This window comes from Mauremys mutica, chromosome 2 (assembly GCF_020497125.1).
Source record: "Mauremys mutica isolate MM-2020 ecotype Southern chromosome 2, ASM2049712v1, whole genome shotgun sequence".
NCBI classification, from domain to species: Eukaryota; Metazoa; Chordata; order Testudines; family Geoemydidae; genus Mauremys; species Mauremys mutica.
Genome location: NC_059073.1, coordinates 230,732,665 through 230,739,590, shown reverse-complemented (window position 1 = coordinate 230,739,590; position 6,926 = coordinate 230,732,665). Strand labels below are relative to the sequence as shown.

The following is a 6,926-nucleotide window of genomic DNA, read 5'->3' as shown; positions in this document are numbered from 1 at the left end:
AGTGCATCATAATTGTGCCATAATCATATCATATATAATAATACCACTATGAAGAATATGGGGTGTAGTGTCACACCATTGTCCTGGTTCTGTGGCTGTGTCACGATAAGCCAGGTTAGTGTGTCTCGGAAAGGTTGAAAATACTGCAGGGAAGGATTCAATCTGCGGCTTCATTTGGGCTGTCTGTTCTGATTGAAGCTCTTATCCCATTGGTATGGCTCAGGATTCTTGGGTTATGGGTGCTTGAGGGCATAGGCCAGGTTTGGGTGGATAGGGTATTATAAGGAGATCTTCTTGATCTTTCCAGGCTTTCAAAAGGTTAACGTCATACACTTATTTCATTTTTCTTCCTTGCCTGTCAGATTTCATAGTTGACCAATCCCACTTCTTTCATGACCTTGAACAGCCCCTGCCACCAGACCAATAATCTTTACTCTGAACCCAATAGCAATAATAGTACCTGGTAAACAGGTCTAAATTCTCATAGATGGTCCCTTGGTTACAGTCCTTTCTTAGTTCTATTGGGCTTTCAATATTTTTTCTTTTGAAAAGTCCCCTAAAGTCTTACGCCTGTCTCACAACTGGAGTACGTACTGCTCCACGTTCATCACCTTTGGTCCTGGTTCCTCCTATGCTTCTCGGAGGAGGTCTAAAATCCCATGAGATTTGCGCTCCTATATGGAAGGCAATGGGAGAGTCCCATGAATGCTTGTGGAACCTCTCTGATGGCAAACAACATGGTGGAAATAACTGGTCCCTCTGGCAGGGGTTTGATGCTACAAATTTCCTCAGTATCTTTTTCAGCATCTGATTAAACTGCTCAACCAATCCATCCATTTAGGGGTGGTAAACTGATGTACTTAATGTCTTAAACCTTAACAGATCACCACAGCTCTTTCATCAAATGTGACACAAAATTAGTTCCTTGATCAGTCAGGATCTCTTTTGGCATACTTGAGCAAATAATTTCATAAACTCGGCTATGCTGGTTACCGAATTTATAGAGCAGAGGGGGATGGCTTTGGATACTGGGTTGTGTGATCTAGAACCGCCAGGATATGCTGGTACCGTGCCTCTTTTCTCCTGCAGTCCCACTAGGTCCATCCCAGTTCTTTCAAATGGTATCCCCACTATAGGAACATGACTAAGGGGCTTTCAGGGTCTTCTTGGGTCCAGCCATTTGTCATGACACACAATAATCCTTGACTTCATGTGCACTCCCAGCCAATAGCTCCTGTTCATCACCTGTTTGAGTGTTTTATTCACCCCCAAGTGAATGCACATGGGGTCAAGTGAGTGAGCCATAACACTTCTCTTTGATGCTGTCTTGGCATGAGGAGCTGTATTGTCATCTCTTTGATTTGGTGGTCCTGTTCCAGCCGATATAACTGTTCTCTCCTAAATTCAAAATAGAGCCATTGTTTTAGCAGCTGAGTAGCCACTTCTTCGCCATTGGTCATTGCTACTTGATCAAAGACCCACCTTAGCATCTGGTCATCTCTCTGTTCTCTTATGAAATCTTCATCTCTGGCTAGAAGCTCTACATCTAATGGGCATTTGGTCTCATTCTTTCGGATAGAGGGAGGGCCCCTTGTCCAGCAAGAGGTCCCTCTGTTTCACCTAATCCCACCAGTTACTTTTATCCCAGGCCTTGGGACAGGCTGTTCCCCTGGCCCCAGTATAGCTACAGCCCGTTGTCTCAGAAGGAAATTGGTCAGCAGCCATGTAATTGTCCATCAGATTTACATCTTCTGTCAATATCTCGTGTCGATGCCTCACCACCCAATCTCTTCCCCCAGCTGGGAGGATCTGGGTAAACTGTTCTATTACTATTTGATCAGCCATCTGCACTCTGGCCCTCATCTCTGATTGGAGCCAGTACCAGTAGCATACCTTGAGTTTCTGGCCACTACCCAGCACTGGGACCCCGGTGTGACTGCAGAAGCAATGACAATGTTTCTGTCACTATAGGGAACATGTCTGCGGGGGAGGGGATGGGATAATCCAAAATGTTGGCTTTGACACGAATATTGTCGTGTGTGGTGACCGAGTCAAGTCCCCTGTAGGCAGCCTGGGATGCTCTCATCAAGTATGGAGCCAGCAAAATAGCCCAATGTTTGGGCAACCATTGTGCTGAAGTTACTGCCCATTTGAATGTAACCAAAAATGCTTCAGGTTCATCCTCTGGCCCAATCTTTCTTAACTTCCCTGGTATTGTAGTGGCCAGGCTTGCTTTAGGTGCTCCTGTGGAAGGATTCGCTGCCACCCCCTGCGGACGTACTGGTGTCAATACCTGTTGAAAAAGACACTGTTATTGTTCTTGTTGCTGTACAACCAGCTCTTGAACAAGCTCCTGCGGTTGTATTGCTTGTTGCTGCTGCTGGATGCCCATCTGCTGTAATAGTTGGTGCTGTGCTGTTGCTCCGCCTGTTGCTGCTGGTTATCTGTCACCCACTTCAACAGCTTCTCCATGTCTATCTTCTTGTTATTCCTGTCTAGTTGGTGAAGTAAGGTGTGTTTTTTGTTTTTTGGGGTTTTTTTAAAACTAGATAATCCCCTATAGCAGAGCTGGGGTTAGTTTGTCCACATTCTGCATCAGTTGTGAAGGGAAATACTCACCATGCCTCCTAGTGGTCAGACCAGGATGTAACAAGCTGCCTTCCGCCCAGTCATTCCTCTTTCTCACTATAGCTCTGCATCATATGAGTCTGTCCTTTTTGTGACACAGCCCTCCAGCCGGGCCACACATTTAAGTCCATCTCTTTCAGGGTACATATAAATAGTCCAATAATGTGGAAATCTTCAGAAGTCAGTAAGGGCTTCAGGGCTTCCCCCTTGTGTCAGGGTCATAGGGTTGGGACCCTTACATGTTCAGGATCTTCCCCAACTAGATTCCCAGCGAAGGGATAAACTTTGGTCATTTTTCCCTCTTTAGGGGCTGATAGGGGAGCCCAGGTCCACCCTCTCCACTTGATTGTAATCCAGGACCCAGAGGTAGGCTGTTGAGACCTGCACTTTGGGGTGCTGTGTAGCTGCCTGCCTGGATTGCCTCCTACCAGTGTCCCCTTTTCCCCCAGGGTAAAGCAAAGAACCAAAACACAAAATTAAAATTTCTGACTTTCAAAAGTCACCAGTCCCTCCTTTGCAGACTTTGTCAGGTCAGTGTCTCCAAGCCTCAGCCAGCAAAAGCTCCTGGACTACTCCTTCCCAAGAGCATAGGTCTGCTCCCTTCCACCATCTTCCTCCCTCTGACCTTCTGTGCTTCCCTTTTTAAGCTCTGCCTCCAGTTTGTGCAGGCGTGACAGGGTGGGGCTACATGGATCCAGAACTACTCCATAGCCCTTTCTTCTCCCGTGTGAGGTTTGTATATCCTATCACAAATACCAAAGCTTTTATGTGGGCAAAAAGGTTAAATGAGGTGCCATTTGGAGAGAAGAGTAGAGTGTAAGAAAAAGGTCCTGAAATTTAGAAGTGGTAATGAGGTAAAAAAGTATTTTTTAGAAGTAATTACAGTGACCTGGAGAATGGAAGGATACACTACTAGAGGGAAAGGAAAGCTTGAGGAGAGTTGTGTGAGTCCTAAATTAAAGAGACAAAGGGGAGAGTGATAGAAGCAAGTCGTGGAGGTAGCAGATGGTAGGAAGGAGCAAGTATATGCAGAGTTTTGGAAAGTCAGGAAGGAACAATTATCCGAATTTGGAGTAAGATAAACTCCAAATGGACATGACAGTACAGGATTGCTAGTAGATAATGCTATACATGAAGATGTAGAAGTATGTTACTTCTACATTGTTACACTATAAATAAATAAAACCCATACCTAACTAGCAAATGATCAGCATAGCATCTGGTGTGGCATGTATGGCTATGTGCTAAATTAGGCTCTGATCCTCCTATGATCTACTTGAAAACAATGAGGCTACTCATAGTAGTAAAGTGTTTACACGATCGGGGCTTTAACCCCAATGTTGTAACTTTTTCTGTTCAGGCAGTCTGCCTGCATGGAACAAGTTACAGGATAATTTAAAGTTGTGATATTGTTTAAATATTTCTTTCCTTAGTCATATGTCTATTGTGCATGTTGGAGAAAGTTTGGTGGCACAGTTTAGTGGAGACATAGTTCAAATAGTTTCTAAGGTTACAGATAATAACAAATAATACTGAAAATAATTTTTTACAGTGCACCTCACAAAACCACTGCATAATTTAGCAATGCTGGCAATTTCTGCTGGTTCCAGCCTGCAATAACAGGGTTGCTGCAAATCAGTAATGAGGTGTGTTGGCAAAGCTGTGTAGAAGGCTTACTGAATCCAGCTCATACTGAGCTGGATCCTATGTCAGTGGAAGCCTTTCCATTGACTCAATGGGAATTGGATCAGGTCCTCCAGGGTACATGTGGCTGAAGTCAGTGCTATTCTTCCCAGATTTCATGGGTACCTTGTACTAAATTCATTCAGAAACTTTTTTAAGTATGTGCATAAACAGTCATTTCATTTTTCATGGTAACTTGCTTCATGGAAAACATTTTCCATGCTTCACACCATTTTGCACTAATTCAGTATGATTATACTAGTTTTACATCAGTTGATTAAAAAACTTTCAGCACATACAGTTGCATTCTGTCTCTGAAGAAGAATATTAATTTCCAAATTAAATGTTTTCTCAATTTTTATCTAATACAGTAAATAATTTGGCTTCTGTTTCATTTAATAGTTTATATGTACAAATATGTGAAGGAATATGTGCAGATTGGAACAGATTTCACTTTTCAGCACTAAAGAATTTGTGAGAGAGCCTCCATTTCAGTGGTTTTATTTCCAGGGGATGTGAGATTTCTTACTGGAAAATCTTAGCTAATATAAAAAAAAAAAACAAATTAATGTTTACACTAAGCCAGCTTGACTATATCTGTTATGCACTTCATCTGATCCTTCTTAAACAAATATATACTTACCTTTAGTCTTGTATAACACTTTCATCTGAGAAACCCAAAGGCCTATATCCTCACATGTATTCAGATATCTAATTACCACTGGAGTTAGGCACAGGAATACCTTTTAGGATCTAGGCCAAAGTGCTCTTCAAAGGTGAATAGGTATTAATCCCATTTTATAGTTCTGTATGTAAATGAGATACTCAGAGATGAAGTGGCTTGCAGTTAGTGAGTTAGAAGATGATTTTGGACTAGTGTTCCCAGTGTCTTCTCTAATCATGAGACCATAATGCAGGGTCATGGTGACGTGGTTAGCCAAAAGAGAAAAGCTCAAAAGGTTTGTGATGCAGTCCAAATCTTGAAATGTACATTTAGTAGAGGTGAAAGGAATTAAATTTGTTTTGCAAAGTATTTTGAAAATTTTACCTCCTTTTCTTTCACCTATTTTTGTTATTTCATCTGTATCAGAATGCCACCCAAATTAATGAGGTTTGGTTCATTGTGCAGATGAATTTAATTTCAGTGCAAGCAAAAATAGTTTGGTTGCTATTTCGGAAGCTCTTTTGCTAGGTTGAGGAGCACAAGGCAAGAAAAAGGAAAAATCAAAGGAGAAAATCATAGGAGAGGGGAGCATAGACAGGGCTGGCAAGACATGTGAACCCATTTCAAAGTTTGAAGGGGATAAGACCTAAAACCTCAATTCTGTAATTGATTCTGCATAGGCAAACCCGCGTGTAGCCTACAGCAGGGCTTGGTACAGGTTTAAAGCTCTGCCATATGGATCCCATTGCAGGACTGAGACACATTTGACTGAACAGATTTCCATCTCATGTAGTTATCTTCTAATGAACAGGCACACTAAATCTGTACTGTCCCTTCATTAGCTTCACATCTTCATGTCTCATTACTAAACAGTCATTTTAAGTCTATTTTTGTAAAGTTTTAAATTCTTTATTTAGGAAAAAATAAAACGCAATCCATTGAAGAAGACATTTATCTCATTTAGGTTTAGTAAGTCTCCTAGCTGCTTAGACTTCTTGGGTACTAGGAGAAGGCCTTTGACTGCAGTAACTGAACGTTATAATCATTTACTAGTAGTATTGTAGTTGCAATGTAGTAGTTGACTGTAATAACTTAAATGTAGTGACTTGCCTGCAGCTAGACTTCCACCATTGTTTCACTGTTCTGGGTTGCTGAAGTCTGATAATATCCTAATGCTCCTTGGAAGTCAAAAGGCCTGTGTTTGAAGCACTCTGCAGTTGCTCCCCTGATGCTTAGAGGGTGACAAACCCTTTGCTCCTGACATAGTGTACTCTCAAATAGCAAGGAAATCCTAGTATGAGCATTTATAGCTTTCTATAAACTGGAATATAAATGCTTGCTTCAGAAGCACATGTGCTAGAACTGGAACAACACAGAAGATTATCATGACCCTTGCACAAGGATGATATAAATTTGTGAAGCAGTTTAAAGATAAAATATTATTACAGTAGTGGATATTATAATATTACAGTTATACTTGGAAATGGTTTTGGGTTTTTTTGGTTACATGTCTAAGAAAAAAGAAGAGAGGAATTGCAACAATAAAAAGGAATGTTAGGCAATACCGCCATCGAAACAGAAAAAAATATTAATTAAAAAAATACTGTTTCGTCTTTGCTGTCTGCCATTGAATGTTGGCTGTATATGAGGCCTCTCATGAGTCAAAAGGCAGCAGCAGAGACATGTTACTGCTGCAAAGTCATTATATAAGTAAAACACATTTATGCAATTTGTGTCATGGGAATCCTATTTTAATTTATACTGCTGAATTAGTTTTCTCTTGGCACTGTATAGCATAGCTTCAGGGTGCAATGGAAGAACAAAATACTAAGTTGGACAAGCACTGTATCCCCCAGCAGTTCCAGATGACTCAAAACAATAGATCAAAACTATTTAGCTGAAGTTTTTGAGAGACTGTGCATGTTCAGAAAAATTAAATTTCAGATAAGCA

General features: G+C 41.2%; 1 non-coding gene across 1 annotated transcript; it reads left to right on the top strand.

The window, feature by feature from the left end:
• Window positions 1-6,311: 6,311 nt before the first annotated feature.
• LOC123365464 lies at window positions 6,312-6,419 on the top strand. Its single transcript, XR_006577599.1, has one exon. It is a non-coding gene; the product is annotated as a U6 spliceosomal RNA (small nuclear RNA).
• Window positions 6,420-6,926: the final 507 nt, after the last annotated feature.